We start from the raw sequence: 19855 nt of genomic DNA, 5'->3' as shown, positions 1-19855 counted from the left end.
AAGGCCTGGCGGGCCGGATGGCCGCCAGTTGAACAGCACTGTTTTAAAGCATTGTAAATATAAAGGCAATATTTCACTAAGCATTTACCGTACATTGGTTCGTCATAAAACATGCATAATTATCCAGCTCAGTTGTGACACGACAACAGAGAACTGCATTGTTAACAAAGAAAACAAACCACAGCATTAGAACACATGCTTGTGGTTTAGACAGTAAATGTCAATATGCTGATGTAATAATGGTGTGATGAGGAGTAGGTGTGCATAGCTGGCAACAAGTACCAATGGAAAGTGAAGTATATACATAGTGCTGCATGGAGATTTAGTATATAAAGTCTTTATATATCACTGATCAGGAACAAACTTACAGGGCAGGGAAGTTGATATGAAAATATAAGTTCAAAGTGTTTATATGCCTGCAGATACAATTCATGAATTGTAAAGAAACCACCTATGTGTGGTCTCATGATCAGACTTTATGGAGTCAAGAGGGAGTGTGTGGTTTCATGATCAGACTTTATGGAGTCAGGAGGGAGCGATTCATGGCAGCAGATCAGTGCATGTCTTACCCAGAAGGTAGCACCCTTTGGGCTAATTGCGAACTTGTCGTGGTGGGATTTACCTGCGGCAGAAGATCCTGCTGCATGCAAATCACACCGTACTACTGCATACAGATTTGTTCCTGCAGAAGAAAGCTGACAGGATATTCAGTATGCTCCACCCTCCAAATGTGTGCGCAAGTGATGTCAGTTGTCATAGACGTCTGACATCTAACTTATGTGTACACATAACAGGAAGTGCGTCACGTGACTTCGCCGGGATGTGCATGCGCTCCGCACCAATCTAAACAAAAACAAAAGATTGTTGCAGTGCCAATGACTCCAATGCAATTGTGTGCCAAGTGGTACCATCCGTACCGCTTAGCAACGCACTGCAGACTCTGCATCGCATCTGTGTCATCCGAAGCACTTCCATTAGTTCGCGTCAACTGTTCTGTGGCCAGTCTCATAGAGGCTATTGGCCGCTGTGGTGGGGGAGCGCCCCGAGGGAGCGGCGAAGGAGAGCAATGCAATGCACCAGTGCCGAAAGGAGCCTTATTGACCCATGGTGTTCTTTTACCTCCTGCTCTTGATGTAAGTGCATCTTGTACAGTGGTCTCATTTAAGTGAAAAGTTTTACACTTTTAAGCACTAGTACTGTGGCTCCTAATGATTATTACTCGATCATTGGGCCGACATTGCAGGAAATGAGAATTATACAGAAGGGAGGTACAATGGGGCTGATTTACTAAACCTACCACGTTACTGCAGCACGATGAGCTGGTTGAGTGAGCATGATACTTCACTAGCGGGGCCGCTACAATGTTAATTCCATCGCTAACATCTAAAACTCCACAATGGGAAAGGAAAAGACTCACATCAACATCGTTGTCATCGGACACGTAGAATCTGGAAAGTCCACAACAACTGGACATCTTATCTACAAATGTGGTGGGATTGATAAGCATACCATTGAAAAGTTCGAGAAGGAAGCTGTTGAGATGGGAAAGGGCTCCTTCAAATATGCCTGGGTCTTGGACAAACTGAAGGCTGAGCGTGAACGTGGTACCATTGACATCTCCCTGTGGAAATTTGAGACCAGCAAGTACCATGTCACAATCATTGATGCTACTACCAGCACGTCACATGGCAATAGGAAGGACCGCGCATAAGTTAAGAGTGCACACTATGCTGACAGGACCTCTTGTAGCATGCGCACAGGGGCGTAGCAATAGGGGTTGCAGAGGTTGCGACCGCATCGGGGCCCTCCCTCAACTGCAGTGTTAGTTCTCTATTGGTTCTGTGCTGATAATGATCACTTCTATAGATACTTTGAATAGTGTTAATCATTAACAAGCTGTTCCCCATCCCCTTCTTGCACCTCTGACACTAGAATTGCCATTGGCCGGTTTTGGTGCACCGTAACAATTGTTATGTATAGACTGCTTATGGGGGCCCAACATATGTTTCTGGGTTTAAAAATCATTTTTCTTTGCTTATTTAAAATCTTGTTTCTCAAAAACTACAGTCTTTTTTTTTACATTTTTTTTTACTTGTACCCACTATTCTCCTTAACATAGGTAGCAATTTTGGTAGCAATAGCATGTATGGGGGCTTTGGTGTTCACCATCACCGGCAAAGTTGGCATGAAATTATGCGTAAATTACATGTAAATTCATGTGTAATTACAAATGAGTATACAAAGTCAATTGAATTACGAATATGTAATTACGTACATGCGTAATTGCGAAAATGTATGCGTAATTTCACCTAATCGTAATTAGCATATTACAATCATCACTACCCATAATTGCCAGGTGTCTGGCTACCTTTACTCTTCCTGTATTGGAAACAATACGAGACTCATATCTGTGCTATTAATGTTCGACTACTTATCTGTACCACACATGTAAAGGCGATGCTGATGCCCAGAGGCACAGGAATGTTCAGCCGTCAGTAACAGAATTTTTGATTTCAGGAAATGTTTGTCTGACAGCATTTGTCGTAATATTTGTCCTAGTAAATGCTCCGCTAAGCATACAGAACATGTAAAATCATAGCTTCATCAGCCACTATGAATACTGCAGGAATCTGCATCATACATTCCTCAATTGCTCAGAGGAATATGAGAAAAAAAAATCTTGCACAATTTCCCTGAGGTTTATCTCCCAGATGCTGTTACATAAAGTGGTCATAAATTGCATCATTAAGAGAGTTAATCAATCCAAACCATAAGATCAAACATGCATGCAGTAACTATTCTTGGTTCCTGCTTATTTTCCCTTGCAGGGCTGAACACTAAATTTTCCTTCTTCTATTCTACCCACTTCTTCTGAACGTCATGTGGGCTGATCCTCACATAACCAAAATGTGGCGGCTCACCACCTGATCTCTGCTGAGAGGATGGCTCTGAGTTCAGGCACATCTCCCATCTTCCCTTTTAGTAGAGAACATGTGGCCATTAATTAATTTGACTGACGGTGATGCTCATGTTTGTGAGAACGTGAATAGTCAGATAAGTTGATGGAATTCTAAGGCTCTGATTTGCTGTTCACGGTCACATACTACTCAGGAAGTTTTCACCATGTGATTATGACATGTGGGGGAGCTTTCAGGAAGGATCTGTAAAATGTAAAGGAGTAGGAAGTGTGTAGGTGGGTGTGTTAAATGGTTATAGTATAGGTTTTTTTTAAAGAATAAGTCACTGACGGTTTTAGAAATCCAAAAATAAGGTAATACTTGCAAATATTTGTTTACAGTGCAAGTCAGACTTAGACAGAGATTGGGTAGGTTAAAGGAAACCTGAGATGGGCAAATTAAAAGATTTGATACTTACCTGGGGCTTCCTCCAGCCCCATGAACATGGATGTTTCCGAGTGCCTCCGTTTGCCAGGTATTGGTCCCGGTAATCTGGCTCAGTCATGGCATTCGGCTTTTCTACGCATGGGCGGCCTCTTCTTTTAGTGTACTCGTCTCAGGTACACTTTAAAGTGGTATGGAATGGAACACGTAAGCAAGGAAGTAACAGTATAGTTGAGGGACATGTGGCAACGGAGACGGGTGGACATAGTTATTTTTAGAAATGCGCTATTTTTTGCAGATATACGCTGTTATGCAGAAACCACATTTACATTTGGCAACCGTGGCAAACTTCTTATTGACCTAAAATAACCACAGTAATCTATTGCAGGATAAACAAATCTGTATTCTGTTATTAGCCTAAAATTTCCGAAGCCTCCTGATTGGCCAAAAATTACCACAGTAATCCCATTTCTGCTGAAAAATTCTGCATTGTCTGATTAGCCTAAAATTACAGTGTAATACGATTTACCCAGAAAAATTCTGCATTCTCTGATTAGTCTAATGCTTCAGAATTTCGCATGCTGATTTACACATACTGATTTACGTCATGGTACGTCCATTTCTGAAATAACTATGTCCACCTTTCTCGCTTTACTCCTGGCGGAATCAAAGCAACAGAGCTGCAGCCACTAGAACGCGCTCTATAGGCAGTATCAGTCTTAAAAGATACCCAAGGTAACGTGACATGATGAGATAGACATGTGTATGTACAGTGCAAAGCACACAAATAACTATGCTGTGTTCCTTTTTTCCTTTCTCTGCCTGAAAGAGTTAAACATCAGGTATGTAAGTGGCAGTTCCTGTCTGAGTCAACTGGTTTAAGTATTTGGGGAGGCGCCGGGAACAACTATAATAGTGGGTCTAAATGTAGTTAATATACAGTACAGTAATATGTAATATAGAAAGAGGTATCTTACCTCCAATGAAGATTCACTTGGGTTGGATTAAGGAGTCTTTATTATAGAACAGTTATATTATAGACAACACGTTTCACGGGTCTCAGCCCGCTTCCTCAGGTCAATACAAACAAATAAAGTAAAACAAATACAAGCATGTCTAATTTTACATCACAATAATGCACATACATAGATTCACAATCCACACGATCCTATTGCAACAATAATAAATACTCCAAATTATTTTACTTAGTGATAAGCAATCGCTCTCTTATATATACTTTATATTTCATCTATATTTCCTGGCTTTTACACAATCTATACGGATATGGACTCCCACATATGTACAACATGGGGAGCAAAGTGACAAGTGCAAGAAGAGAATAAGGGGAGAAACACAGTAGTCCCTCTCCTCTCAGCAGCTCTCAGCTATTTCTCGTCTTCCTTTGGGTTCTTTCCTTTCATCTGTTTCTCTTCTCCTGTGAAACTCGTTGTCTACAATATGGTGGATTGGAGTTTTAAGATTCCCGCAATAATCGGCATTGCTACGAGCAATCGTTTCCACTATTTCGGAATGTGGGTATGTGTACACAATTAAGCGATCAACATTTTGCGATGCACGGCGATTACGACCGTCATGGTGGATCGGATCTTTAAAGGGAAGGTTCAGGGAGGGTGGGTTAAAAATAAAAATCAAATTCCACTTACCTTGGGCTTCCTCCAGCCCGTGGCAGGCAGGAGGTGGCCTCGCCGCTGCTCCGCAGGCTCCCGGTGGTCTCCGGTGGCGCGCCCGACCTGGCCAGGCCGGCTGCCAGGTCGGGCTCTTCTGCGCTCCAAGGCCCGGAACTTCTGCGTCCCACGCCGGCGCTCTGACGTCATCGGACGTCCTCCGGGCTCTACTGCGCATGCGCAGAACTACTGCGCATGCGCAGTAGAGCACGGAGGACGTCCGATGACGTCAGAGCGCCGGCGTGGGACACAGAAGTTCCGGGCCTTGGAGCGCAGAAGAGCCCGACCTGGCAGCCGGCCTGGCCAGGTCGGGCGCGCCACCGGAGACCACCGGGAGCCTGCGGAGCGGCGGCGAGGGCACCTCCTGCCTGCCACGGGCTGGAGGAAGCCCCAGGTAAGTGGAATTTGATTTTTATTTTTTACCCACCCTCCCTGAACCTTCCCTTTAAGATCCCCGACTAAAATGCAAAGATTCTTAATCGTGTGCACTCTCGTTCGCACCCATCTTGTGTCGCCAGGTATTCCTGTGGGTAGGAAGGTGGATTGTGGAAAACTCGTTCTTCGGGTCGCGTTGCTTAGGGTTCCATAATCCATCTTCTAATGGTTACGGGCCTTAAAGAGAATCTGTATTGTTAAAATCGCTCAAAAGTAAACATACCAGTGCGTTAGGGGACATCTCCTATTACCCTCTGTCACAATTTCGCCGCTCCTCGCCGCATTAAAAGTGGTTAAAAACAGTTTTAAAAAGTTTGTTTGTAAACAAACAAAATGGCCACCAAAACAGGAAGTAGGTTGATGTACAGTATGTCCACACATAGAAAATACATCCATACACAAGCAGGCTGTATACACCCTTCCTTTTGAATCTCAAGAGATCATTTGTGTGTTTCTTTCCCCCATGCACTGAAGTTTCAGGCTGCTCTTTTCTTCCTGCAAACAGCTTTGCCCTTGTTTGTAATTCCTCAGTATGTGAAAGCCCAGCCAGCTCAGAGGACGATTTATCCAGCTGATTAGAGCAGCTTCTCTCTTCTCTCTTATCTAAATAACACACAGGTAGTATGCATAGAGGGGCCAGAAAGGGTGAGTTCATAGCAGAACCACAACACTGAAGAACTTGGCAGCCTTCCAGACACAGGCCGACAAGTCTGACAGGGGAAAGATACATTGATTTATTACAGAGACTGTCATAGTAGAAAGTGCTGCAGTTAGCCAGAACACATTAGAATAGCTTTTGGAACATGTAGGATGATAAAAAACAGGATGCAATTTTTGTTACGGAGTCTCTTTAAAGAGAAACCGTAACCAAGAATTGAACTTCATCCCAATCAGTAGCTGATACCCCCTTTCCCATGAGAAATCTATTCCTTTTCACAAACGGATCATCAGGGGGCTCTGTATTGCTGATATTGTGGTGAAACCCCTCCCACAGGAGACTGTGAGGACCATGGTCCTGGCAGTTTTCTGTCTGTGAACCTTGTTGCATTTTGGGAAATAACAGTTTACAGCTGTTTCCAACTGCCAAAAAAGCAAGCAGCAGCTACTTCCACTGACATCACCTGCCAGCAGTAAAAATGTCACCATGTGATAAATGTCAGAATGTAAATCAGGGAGAGAAAAGGTTTTACAATGGTCAAACACTGACTAAATCATTTAAACCTAAGTATTGTAAAAACGAAGCACTTTTTTATTAAATTATTTTCACTGGAGTTCCTCTTTAAGTCTCATTGCCAAACATGGTGCTTCCTCCCAGGAAGTTTGCATAATTCCTGGGAGGAAGCACCATGTTTGCCATTGAGACTTCCCCTCTCGCCCTGCATCCCCCCTCGCATCTCCTCTCCTCCCCGCACTATAACTCAGCAAAATGGGGAGAGATAAAAGCAGTGCCCACAGACTCACCTCCATATGGTTCCACGCACTGGAGTTCCTGTCTATACACTCTGCAATACCGTCGGCGGTCTTGCAGAGTGTATAGACGGGAACTCCAGTGCCACCATGAGCAGATGGGTCTGCACCCACTGCCTTTATTCCTCCCCGCTAAGCTCTATAAAAGTGCGGGGAGGAGAAGCGATGCGAGGGGCAATGCGGGGGAGGCGGATGCTGAAGCCTGTGGGACTCAAGATTGCTATGGACAGAATTCTGGCCATTTCACTATATAAAATACACTGAAATCAAAACATGGACAGTGCAATACATCTGTTATGCAAGTAGAGCAAGCAAGTATCTACTTAAATATGTGTTTATTTTCCCTGGCAAAGTATGGCTAATAGTTGAACTTTAACCTTTCCTCCAACCAACGTAATTCCACTGGTAATCAGTCTGTCTTCACCGGCTATCACCTCACCAACTGTTTGCCTCCAACCTGCTCCCCATAATCCTCTCTTGTATTTAACGTCTATGCACCACCGCTGTCTTCTACTAGTATGGTGACCTCTTCTTATTTACTTCTTGTTTCTTCTGATCCCTTTTACTCTTGTGCTCCCCTGCTTCATTTTATTCCAATTCAACCTCTCCCACCAACCCCATTTAACCCCAACCATACACCATGCTGTCATTCTCTTCTTCCATTAACCTTCTTCCATATGCCCTTTTTCCTCACATTCACTTACAGATGTTTGCCCCATTCTGTTCCCCTTGCTAAACCCATCTTATCATTCACCTCCTCCTGTCTCGGCCTTTCACTGCCTTCTATGTGTGACTTACTGTCCTCTGATGTGTGTTCTGTGTTCCATTCATCCTATGGCTTGTTCTTCACCTGCATTCCCATTCTAAACATCTTACTGATCTGTAGCGGAGTCAACCATTTTTACCTGTAATGTTGGGAACACACAATGCAAAATCCTGTCAATCGGACGGGAAATTGCATCATGTGTTCCCAGCATTATGGTAAAACCGAGGGGCTTGGTTTATACTTTAATGGTGGCCCTACATTGGTCGATGTGGCCATAAAGCATTATCTGATCAGAGAGGGATCTATCTGATTGAATCCCTCCTCACGCTACACACAGATTTTCAATAGATTTCAGCATGAAATCTATTGACAAGCTGTGTGGGTCTCCAAGTCCCCTCTCCCCAGGCTGTGAAAAATTTAGCCAGAGCTTCTTACACTCACCTGTCAGCTGCATGTTTCCCATGTCTTCTCTCCACGCCATCTGCTCCCTCTTGTCTCTTCACTCCAGAGTCATGGGGCACCTGTGTGACGTAACCAATGCTATTAAGGGCAGACACTAGGGGCACCACGGTACATACCTTATATGACCATTAGAGGCCTCTAGTATTTGGCCTCTAGCATTTGCTACATATGGATAATCCAAATGCTTCCCTCATCTTCCTCCACCAGGCCATTCCAACACTGTGTCCTCCTGAGAAATCGCACTTGTGCAGTAGCGTGGATCCTCCCCTTGACCATTGCAGGATTGTGGTCAAGAGGAGGACGTGGAAAGCCTCTGGATGATCCAGAAGCTTCCCACTACCAAAGTAAGTATCTGACCCCCCCTCCCCTCCTCCGTGATCAGCGCTGGTAAGCGGGACCCAGGATTCTACCCCCGGCCGCCAGGATATTCATTCTTTTTTGGGGGATCACGGCGGCCAATCAGGATGGCTGAGTGGCGGTGTGCGACGGATGGAAACCGGATGGAATAGCATGCCGCTGCAAGATGCTGTGGTAGCCATGCTGGTTCAGTATGCCTTCAATTTTGAATAAATCCCCAACCGTATCACCAGTAAAGCACCCCCACACCATCACACCTCCTCTTCCATGCTTCACGGTGGGAACCAGGCATGTAGAGTGCATGCGTTCACCTTTTCTGCATCGCACAAAGACACGGTGGTTGGAACCAAAGATCTCAAATTTGGACTCATCAGACCAAAGCACAGATTTCCACTGGTCTAATGTCCATTCCTTGTGTTCTTTAGCCCAAACAAGTCTCTTCTGCTTGTTGCCTGTCCTTAGCAGTGGTTTTCTAGCAAATATTCTACCATGAAAGCCTGATTCACACAGTCTCCTCTTAACAGTTGTTCTAGAGATGTGTCTGCTGCTAGAACTCTGTGTGGTATTGACCTGGTCTCTAATTTGAGCTGCTCTTAACCTGCGATTTCTGAGGCTGGTGACTTGGATGAATTTATCCTCCGCAGCAGAGGTGACTCTTGGTCTTCCTTTCCTGGGGCGGTCCGCATGTGAGCCAGTTTCTTTGTAGCATTTGATGGTTTTTGAAACTGCACTTGGGGACACTTTCAAAGTTTTCCCAATTTTTCGGACTGACTGACCTTCATTTCTCAAAGTAATGATGGCCAATCGTTTTTCTTTACTTAGCTGCTTTTTTCTTACCATAATACAAATTCTAACAGTCTATTTAGTAGGACTATCAGCTGTTATCCACCTGACTTCTCCACAACGCAACTGATGGTCCCAACCCCATTTATAAGGCAAGAAATCTCACTTATTAAACCTGACAGGGCACATCTGTGAAGTGAAAACCATTTCAGGTGACTACCTCTTGAAGCTCATCAAGAGAATGCCAAGAGTGTGCAAAGCAGTATTCAAAGCAAAAGGTGGCTACTTTGAAGAACCTAGAATATGACTGTAACGATCGGTGTAACACAGAGAGGGTCTGATTACCGGTGAACTGCAGTATCACCGAAAATGCAGAATATACCCGATTATTGGTGATCTGCAGTATCACCGATAATCAGATATATATTCTAACCTCTGGACACCTGAGAGACGAGTGAGTGTTAATGCAACAGTAATAATTTGAGTACACAAAAGGAATGTTCCTTCCATAGGCCTAGACTCTCCCGGGGGGAGGAGCTAGGCTGAAGGTAGGAAGGACAGAGTGTGAGTGACACCAGAGAGAGGGTGTCACTAACAGATCTGGGAACTGCCTCTGACAGTAAGGCTAGTTCTCGAGGTCGGGCAAGCCAGGTCGTAACCACACAGACAGATAAAGTACAGATTCAGGAGACAGAAACGGAATCCAATGAACAGGCTGAGTTTGGCAATGGAGTATCAGAATAGCAGGGTACAGAATCAGGAGGCAAATACAGAGTCCAGGAACGAGCAGAGTTTGGCAACAGGATATCAGAAATAGCAAGGTACAGAATCAGAGTTCAAAGGAATAGTCAGGCAGGCAGAAGATCATAACAAATAATACAGTTCAAATTCCTAACGCTAAGGTGTGAGTTCCTTGGCCGTCAACACCTTTAGAAACTATGCTAGAACACAGCTACAGACAAGGTCTGAGTGCTACCACGTAGTGATCGCAACGCCAGACACCAGAGAAATGTCCAGCACCCAGTATATATACCTTAGCGCTCTCTAGCGCCACCCCTAAGTGCTGGACCAATGGATGGTGGTGAAAATGTCAGCTGCCTCTCAGCGCGCGCGCGCGTCCTTCTGAACCTTTGTGGACTAGCAGTCCCAGCCACACCAGACATGTTTTGCAATGTATCAGCTGATTCAGGCGCGGGGGCCGCCGCACCGCTCTCCAAGCAAGCGGCGGCTTCCCCGCATCCCTCCATCATGTCAGCGCCAGTGCCATGCGTACAATCCGCCGCGTCCAATACGGACTCCACCGCACTGCCCATGCGGCATGCGGCGGTTTCTCCGCGTTGTGTCGCCATGTTGGACGCGGAAACAGCCGCCTCACTCTGAGCACTAGAGGCGGCTTTTCCGCGTTTCCTCACAGTACCCCCCTCCCCCTGAGGAGTGGACTCCGGACAGCTCCTACCAGGCTTCTCAGGATGCAACGCGTGGAACTCCTTTCTTAATTTGTCAGCATGCATGCGACCTTCAGGTAGCCATGATCTCTCCTCAATACCATATCCCTTCCAGTGAACCAGATACTGTACTGAGTTCTGAACTATGCGTGAGTCTAAAATCTTCTCTACTTCGTACTCAGGTTGGTCATCTATCATCACAGGAGGAGGAGGAGTGGGACCCACATGGACTGCTGGCTTAAGCAGGGACACATGGAAGGATCTTACGCCACGCATACTGGCAGGAAGATCAATGGCATAAGTAACATTGTTGATCTTTCTAGTTACTGAAAATGGACCCACAAACCTGGGCTCCAACTTGGATGAAGGCTGTTTCAAGGTCAAGTGACGTGTGGACACCCAGACTAAGTCTACTGGTTGGAACTTCCACTCTAAAGAACGTCTTTTGTCAGCTTGACCTTTTTGACTTTGAAATGCCTTCCCCAAATTGTTTTCCACGATCCCCCACATGTCTTTGAATGACCTTTGCCAGGCCTCCAGAGCTGGAAACGGAGTGGAGGTGACTGGCAATGGGGAGAATTTAGGCAACTTCCCGGTCACTATCTGAAATGGACAAAATCCCGATGAAGAACTTTTCAAATTATTGTGTGCAAATTCCGCGAAGGGCAAAAACTTGACCCAATCATTTTGCGCCTCTGCAACGTAACACCTCAAAAACTGCTCCAATGATTGATTGACTCTTTCCGTCTGACCATTGGTCTGTGGGTGGTAGCCTGACGAAAAAGACAGTTCCATGCCCATTTGGTGACAAAATGCCCTCCAAAATCTCGACACAAATTGGACTCCCCGATCTGATACTATGTTTTCCGGAATGCCGTGCTGAAAGGGACTTAAAGTCTCTATCCAGTCCCCCCAAGTTTCAGTGGTTGCTAGTACCAGTCTTTGGGGGACAATGGTCTCCGGGGCGGAGGGCTGTGCTGTTTCTGCCTCAAAGCATCTGGACAGGGCATCTGCCTTGATGTTTTTACTACCCGGAGTGTACGTAATTATAAATCTGAACCTCGAGAAGAACAATGACCATCGAGCCTGACGGGGGCTTAGTCTCTTAGCCCCCTCGATGTATTCCAAATTTTTGTGATCAGTGTAAACTGTAATCGTATGTTCTGCTCCTTCCAACCAATGACGCCATTCTTCAAAGGCCAATTTGATGGCCAGGAGCTCTCTGTGGCCTTTTTTGTAGTTTCTCTCTGCCGGAGAGAACCTACGAGAAAAATAGGCGCATGGGTGCAATCTACCCTGCAACCCTGACCGCTGAGACAGCACAGCCCCTACCCCGACCTCCGAGGCGTCTACCTCAACAATGAAGGGATAGGCGGTGTCAACATGTCTCAGGATGGGTGCGGAACAAAACAAATCTTTCAGAGTGGAGAAAGCGTGCAGGGCTTCTGGAGACCAGTGGGTGGTATCTGCCCCCTTTTTAGTGAGGCTGGTAAGGGGTGCAATGACAGTGGAGTACCCCTTTATGAACCTTCTATAGTAATTGGCAAAGCCTAAAAATCTTTGAATAGATTTTAAGCCCACAGGTTGAGGCCATTCCAACACAGCCGAGACTTTGGCAGGGTCCATAGACAGGCCCGAGGTGGAAATTATGTACCCTAAAAAGGTGACAGATGTTACCTCGAAGATGCATTTCTCCAATTTAGCATAAAGCGAGTTTAATCTTAATTTGTCCAATACAAATTTGACGTGTGTCCTGTGCTCAGAGAGGTTGTTAGAGAAAATAAGTATATCATCCAGATATACCAACACGAATTTGCCCAACACCTCCCTGAATACCTCATTAATTAGTTCTTGGAAGACGGCTGGGGCGTTACACAGGCCGAAGGGCATTACTAGGTACTCGTAATGCCCGTCGGGCGTGTTGAAAGCCGTCTTCCATTCATCGCCCTTTCTAATCCGTACCAGGTTGTATGCCCCCGTAAATCCAATTTTGAAAAGATCTTGGTGTCGGTAACCTGTGTGAACAAGTCATCTATCAGGGGCAAGGGGTAGCGATTCTTCACTGTGATTTTATTCAGGCCCCGGTAATCAATACATGGCCGCAGGCCTCCGTCTTTTTTCTTAACAAAAAAGAACCCTGCGCCAGCGGGCAACCGGGAAGGGTGAATGAACCCCTTGGCTAAATTTTCACGAATGTACTCCTGCATGGCCACTTTCTCTGGCCCAGATAAATTGTAGAGATGACCCCTAGGGGGCATACAACCAGATCGGAGAGCGATGGGGCAATCAAACGGGCGATGTGGAGGTAACTTATCAGCAGCCTTGGGACAGAACACATCGGAATATTGTGTTGGTACCCCTTCCAACTGAATCCTAGTCTGACCCAGTGTCACCCTCCCTAAACACTGTTGGAAACACTGTTTTGACCAGCTAGTTAACTGACCAGTAGCCCAATTGATCTGTGGGGAGTGAAGGTGCAACCATGGCATGCCAAGGATGACTGTGGAGGTGGTCATGTGTAACACAAAAAACTGCAATTTCTCTTTATGTAACACCCCTATAGTGACTTCCACCTCTGGTGTCTGAGACAGCGGATGATTACTTTGCAGGGGGAATCATCTACTGCCGTAACCTGAATGGGTGGTTTTACCGGGGTGAGCGGAATACCCAATTTCTTTGCAAATTCAAAATCCATAAAATTAGCTGCAGAGCCTGAATCAACAAAAGCCTCAGAAACCTCTGTTTTATCTTCCTATGTAACAGTACAAGGAAGAAGTAACCGTTTATCTTCTAGGGGTAAAAGTTGTACGCCTAGGGTGTTACCCCCTACAACTCCTAGGCAGTAGCGTTTCCCGACTTGTTAGGGCAATTACGTACTCTATGACCCCCCTCTGCGCAGTAAAGACACAGCTGCTCAGACATCCTACGTCTCCGCTCCACTTGGGATAGTTTCGACCGACCAATCTGCATTGGTTCGGGTGGAGGCGAGACAGGAGGAGGTGGAGCTACTGGAGGCACAGCGTAGGACACCATTCTTATATGACTACTACCCCGGGTCTGTTTCTGATAGCGCAGTCTGCGATCGACTCGAATGGCTGATGAAATGGCCTCATCGAGTGTCTTTGGCTCAGGCAGACTTAGCATGAGATCTGAGACCTCATCTGACAACCCTGATAAGAAACAATCTAAGAGGGCATAGGTGTCCCACCTGGCTGAAACTGACCACCTCCTAAATTCGGCTGCGTAATCCTCGACCGGACCCTTGCCTTGACGCAAGAGCTTGAGCTCCCGCTTAGAAGTCGCAGCAAGGTCTGGGTCATCGTAAATTACTGCCATGGCTTTAAAAAATTCATCCACAGAGGTGAGGGCTAAGTCTCCGGTGGGCAAATTGTACGCCCACATCTGAGAATCGCCAGATAACAAAGTCTTAATAAATATAACCCTTTGGGCCTCAGTTCCAGAAGATCGGGGTTTCAACTCAAAGTAGGATAACACTCTATTTCTAAAGTTGCGGAAGTCCGATCTGTGACCAGAAAATTTCTCAGGTACAGGTAAACACATGTCAGAGCTAGGAGGGGATCGCACCTCATTCACTGCTGTCTGGAGGGTTAGTAATGAACCAGACAAGACGTCAATCATAGTCTTGTGACTACCCAGCACTTGGTTGATGTTTTCCACCGAAGTGGCAAGTGCGCCCAGACGGTCAGTGTGTGCGTCCATTTGCATTTTGGTCTGGCGTTCTGTAACGATCGGTGTAACACAGAGAGGGTCTGATTACCGGTGAACTGCAGTATCACCGAAAATGCAGAATATACCTGATTATTGGTGATCTGCAATATCACCGATAATCAGATATATATTCTAACCTCTGGACACCTGAGAGACGAGTGAGTGTTAATGCAACAGTAATACTTTGATTACACAAAAGGAATGTTCCTTCCGTAGACCTAGACTCTCCCGGGGGGAGGAGCTAGGCTGAAGGTAGGAAGGACAGATTGTGAGTGACACCAGAGAGAGGGTGTCACTAACAGATCTGGGAACTGCCTCTGACAGTAAGGCTAGTTCTTGAGGTCGGGCAAGCCAGGTCGTAACCACACAGACAGATAAAGTACAGATTCAGGAGACAGAAACGGAATCCAATGAACAGGCTGAGTTTGGCAATGGAGTATCAGAATAGCAGGGTACAGAATCAGGAGGCAAATACAGAGTCAAGGAACGAGCAGAGTTTGGCAACAGGATATCAGAAATAGCAAGGTACAGAATCAGAGTTCAAAGGAATAGTCAGGCAGGCAGAAGATCATAACAAATAATACAGTTCAAATTCCTAACGCTAAGGTGTGAGATCCTTGGCCGTCAACACCTTTGGAAACTATGCTAGAACACAGCTACAGACAAGGTCTGAGTGCTACCACGTAGTGATCGCAACGCCAGACACCAGAGAAATGTCCAGCACCCAGTATATATACCTTAGCGCTCTCCAGCGCCACCCCTAAGTGCTGGACCAATGGATGGTGGTGAAAATGTCAGCTGACCAGCTTGGTCAGCTGACTCTTCTCTGGCTGTCATATAAGCTCTGCCTCTCAGCGCGCGCGCGCGTCCTTCTGAACCTGTGTGGACTAGCAGTCCCAGCCACACCAGACATGTTTTGCAATGTATCAGCTGATTCAGGCGCGGGGGCCGCCGCACCGCTCTCCAAGCAAGCGGCGGCTTCGCCGCATCCCTCCATCATGTCAGCGCCAGTGCCATGCGTACAATCCGCCGCGTCCAATGCGGACTCCACCGCACTGCCCATGTGGCGGTTTCTCCGCGTTGTGTCGCCATGTTGGACGCGGAAACAGCCGCCTCACTCTGAGCACTAGAGGCGGCTTTTCCGCGTTTCCTCACAATGACATATTTTCAGTTGTTTCACACTTTTTGGTTATGTACTATACTTCCACATGTGTTAATTCATAGTTTGGATGCCTTCAGCGTGAATCTACAATGTTCATAGTCCTGAAAATAAAGAAAACTCTTTGAATGAGAAGGTGTGTCCAAACTTTTGGTCTGTACTGTATATATATATATATATATATATATATATATATATATATATATACATATACAGTACAGACCAAAAGTTTGGACACACCTTCTCATTCAAAGAGTTTTCTTTATTTACTTATTTATTTATTTACTTATTTATTTATTTATTTACTTATTTATTTATTTATTTATTATATACATACATACATACATATATTTATTTATTTATATATAAAAAAAAAATATATATATATATATATATATATATTTATATTTTTATATATATATATATATATATATATATATATATATATATTTATTTACTTATTTATTTATTATATACATACATACATACATATATATATATATATATATATATATATATATATATATATACACATTTATATACACACGTCATTCTCAAAAAATTATCATATTGTGATAAAGTTCATTATTTTCTGTAATGTACTGATAAAATTTAGACTTTTATATATTTTAGATTCATTACACACAACTGAAGTAGTTCAAGCCTTTTATTGTTTTAATATTGATGATTTTGGCATACAGCTCATGAAAACCCAAAATTCCTATCTCAAAAAATTAGCATATCATGAAAAGGTTCTCTAAACAAGCTATTAACCTAATCATCTGAATCAACTAATTAACTCTAAACACCTGCAAAAGATTCCTGAGGCTTTTAAAAACTCCCAGCCTGGTTCTGTAACGATTGCGGAACGATTGCAAGATGTGCACTGACACAACGAAAACCCCCCACAAGCGTATGAAGGGGGGAACCCAGCTTTGGTGCAAGCACCAGGAGAGGGCAATTCCCACTGGCAGATAGCGCTGTGGAGTGCAGACGAGTACAACCGCTGCACGGCCACAGATGCCAGATGGGGATTGTACAGATCAAGACAATGCGGGGCTGAACAGCCCTTAAAGAGAAAGAGCACAGGTACAGGATGAATGTGTGTTCACCAATCTAGTCACGACCCTGCGACGGTGAACACACATCAGCAGAAACAAAAGTAGGAACGCAATCGCGAGAGAGGCAACTGCCAGAGGTGACACAAGGCTGAAGCAAGACAGGGCACGGGAGTAGCAAAGGCACAGCACACGACAATGAGAAGTAATGAAAATAACAAACGCTAACTAAACGCGAACACCGCACTCATTCGCAACAGCGAACACGTTTACGCGCGGTCTCTGCGTGTTAAGCACAACAGAGACAAGCACGCCTAACTAACCACCGACAGACAAACACGAAACAAAGAACGCGAGCGCTTGCTTAGCGGTTACCTAACCGAGCCTACAGCAAGCGTTCATCAGACAAGACAGACAAACGGAAAACAGGAATACGAGAGGAAAGATCCACTGCTCTTTCCGTCAGAGCGAGTGCAATCTAAGCTCAGGAACAAGAAAATAGATCAGAAGGATCCACAGCGCTAGCGCAAGGCTAGTGCGATCCAGACAAGACAGAACAGAAGGATCCACTGCCACTACCGCTAGAGGATAGTGCAATCCAAGCAAGACAGAACAGAAGGATTCACAGCGCTAGCACAAGGCTAGTGCGATCCAGGCAAGACAGAACAGAAGGATCCACTGCCACTACCGCTAGAGGCTAGTGCGATCCAAGCAAGACAGAACAGAAGGATCCACAGCGCTAGCACAAGGATAGTGCGATCCAGGCAAGACAGAAACAGAAGGGACTACCGGTAGCAACCGCTGCTCCGGTTAGCACCCAGACAACAGAACGATTTCCTGTCAACCACCGCTGGGACAGGACAATCGCAACAGACAGACAAAACAGATATACAATCTAACTGCACTAGGGAAACTGCCTAGTGCAGTCCCAGGAATTACTCTAAGATAACTTTGACAAGATATAGCATGGCTGACACTCTAGGAGTGTTTCAACAAACCCTGAAGGATGACCAGCAAAGCATTCTGGTAAAAACATGGCTTATATAGTGCCAGTCATCACAGGAGGCAGGTAGGGGATTTGCATAACGAATGTATGCAAATTCCTCAACAGCAGAACAGACCAGAAACTTGCAAAGGAAAGACAGGTCTCTCTTCCAGAGACCTGCAGCCCACAGACCAGAGGAATGGTCAAACAGCTGTCTGCCTGTGCAGCCAGCTGAGCGGATCCTTACAGATTCATTACTCAAAACCGCAATCATGGGTAAGACTGCCGACCTGACTGCTGGCCAGAAGGCCATCATTGACACCCTCAAGCAAGAGGATAAGACACAGAAATAAATTTCTGAATGAATAGGCTGTTTCCAGAGTGCTGTATCAAGGCACCTCAGTGGGAAGTCTGTGGGAAGGAAAAAGTGTGGCAGAAAACGCTGCACAATGAGAAGAGGTGACCGGACCCTGAGGAAGATTGTGGAGAAGGACCGATTCCAGACCTTGGGGGACCTGCGGAAGCAGTGGACTGAGTCTTGAAATGGGCAACAGGAGCCGCATTCCCCAGGTCAAGCCACTTTTGAACCAGAAACAGCGGCAAAAGCGCCTGACCTGGGCTACAGAGAAGCAGCACTGGACTGTTGCTCAGTGGTCCAAAGTACTTTTTTCGGATGAAAGCAACTTTTGCATTTCATTCGGAAATCAAGGTGCCAGAGTCTGGAGGATGACTGGGGAGAGGGAAAAGCCAAAATGCCTGAAGTCCAGTGTCAAGTACCCACAGTCAGTGATGGTCTGGGGTGCCATGTCAGCTGCTGGTGTTGGTCCACTATGTTTTATCAAGGGCAGGGTCAATGCAGCTAGCCTTCAGGAGATTTTGGAGCACTTCATGCTTCCATCTGCTGAAAAGCTTTATGGAGATGAAGATTTCATTTTTCAGCACGATCCTGGCACCTGCTCACAGTGTGAAAACCACTGGCAAATGGTTTACTGACCATGGTATTACTGTGCTCAATTGGCCTGCCAACTCTCCTGACCGGAACCCCATAGAGAATCTGTGGTATATTGTGAAGAGAAAGTTGAGAGACGCAAGACCCAACACTCTGGATGCATCCTGTATGTGTCTGGAGAGTTTACCCTGTCTGATCCCCCCATCTGGACCCGATCTTCAGGACAGAAGGTAAACAGAGAAATGCTGCCTACATGTACTGTATATAGAGAATTTAGCCTGTCTAATTCCTCCTCATTTGTCTCTAATTACAAATTGTAATTTGATCTCCCCCCTGTGTCACATGCCTGCCACGGCAGAGATGGCATATAACCCCTTTTGAAAACACAGGATGTTAACAATATAGCCATTTGGTTCCCAACTGCTTCCAAGCTAAGTGCTTCTGCCTTACTGTTACCGATTTTTGCCTGGATTTTGACTACTCTCAGCCTGCCGCCTGCACCAACGTCTGCCTGGATTTTGACTATTTTTCATTTTCATATTCATATTCAGCATGTTTGTGAGAGGGGACACTGGAGGTAGCATTCAGCTTCATGGAGGTGTGGGCATAGCGGACATCGGGTGGGAGGGACATGTTGGGGTCTGGATTGTTACAATCGGACTATAAGATGCACTGACTTTTTCCCTCCACATTTGGATGAGAAAAGGTGCGTTTTATGGTCCGGAAAATAGGGTAACTCATCACGCAAATGCTTTAATGGTCTGGCACACGGTTTTGGATATACCTCCCAACATATATTATTTCCAAAAATAATACTTTCAGTTTGTGCTCAACACTTATTTCCCATGAGTCTTCCATTTCTGAAGCCAAACTGAGAGAAATTTTGGCAGATGATAAAAAAAGAAAATAATAGAGTCAATAATATGGTTAGGATGTTTGTTCTTATTCCATAAACTTCTTTCAAGCTTGGACAGTACTCAGTATAATGCATGCGTGGGCCTTGTGCAGAAAGCAACAGTTCCACAGAAGTAGCAAGCGCACCATGTCATAACGTGTACAATTCCTGTTTGTTTTTTCATCTTTTCCTGATACTTGTCAGGGTAGTTCTGTTTTGTTTTCAGTAATTGCAGCTACAGACTGGGAGGGGAAGGACATATAGGGATTGGATTATTATTGCCTCAGTAAGCCGTGGCAACTTGCAATCGGGGAAAAATGTATTTTTAATAAACCTCCC

General features: G+C 45.3%; 1 long non-coding RNA gene across 1 annotated transcript in view; it reads right to left on the bottom strand.

The window, feature by feature from the left end:
• Positions 1 to 8134: 8134 nt before the first annotated feature.
• The window catches only part of LOC137533929 (uncharacterized), a 241362-nt gene continuing 229641 nt past the window's right edge, over positions 8135 to 19855 (bottom strand). The window contains exon 3 of the long non-coding RNA XR_011024251.1: positions 8135 to 8215. This is a non-coding gene — a long non-coding RNA (uncharacterized lncRNA). The remainder of the gene's footprint in view (positions 8216 to 19855) is intronic.

The sequence above is a fragment of the Hyperolius riggenbachi genome, chromosome 10, assembly GCF_040937935.1.
Source record: "Hyperolius riggenbachi isolate aHypRig1 chromosome 10, aHypRig1.pri, whole genome shotgun sequence".
Lineage (NCBI taxonomy): Eukaryota > Metazoa > Chordata > Amphibia > Anura > Hyperoliidae > Hyperolius > Hyperolius riggenbachi.
This window is presented reverse-complemented; position numbering and strand designations above follow the sequence as displayed.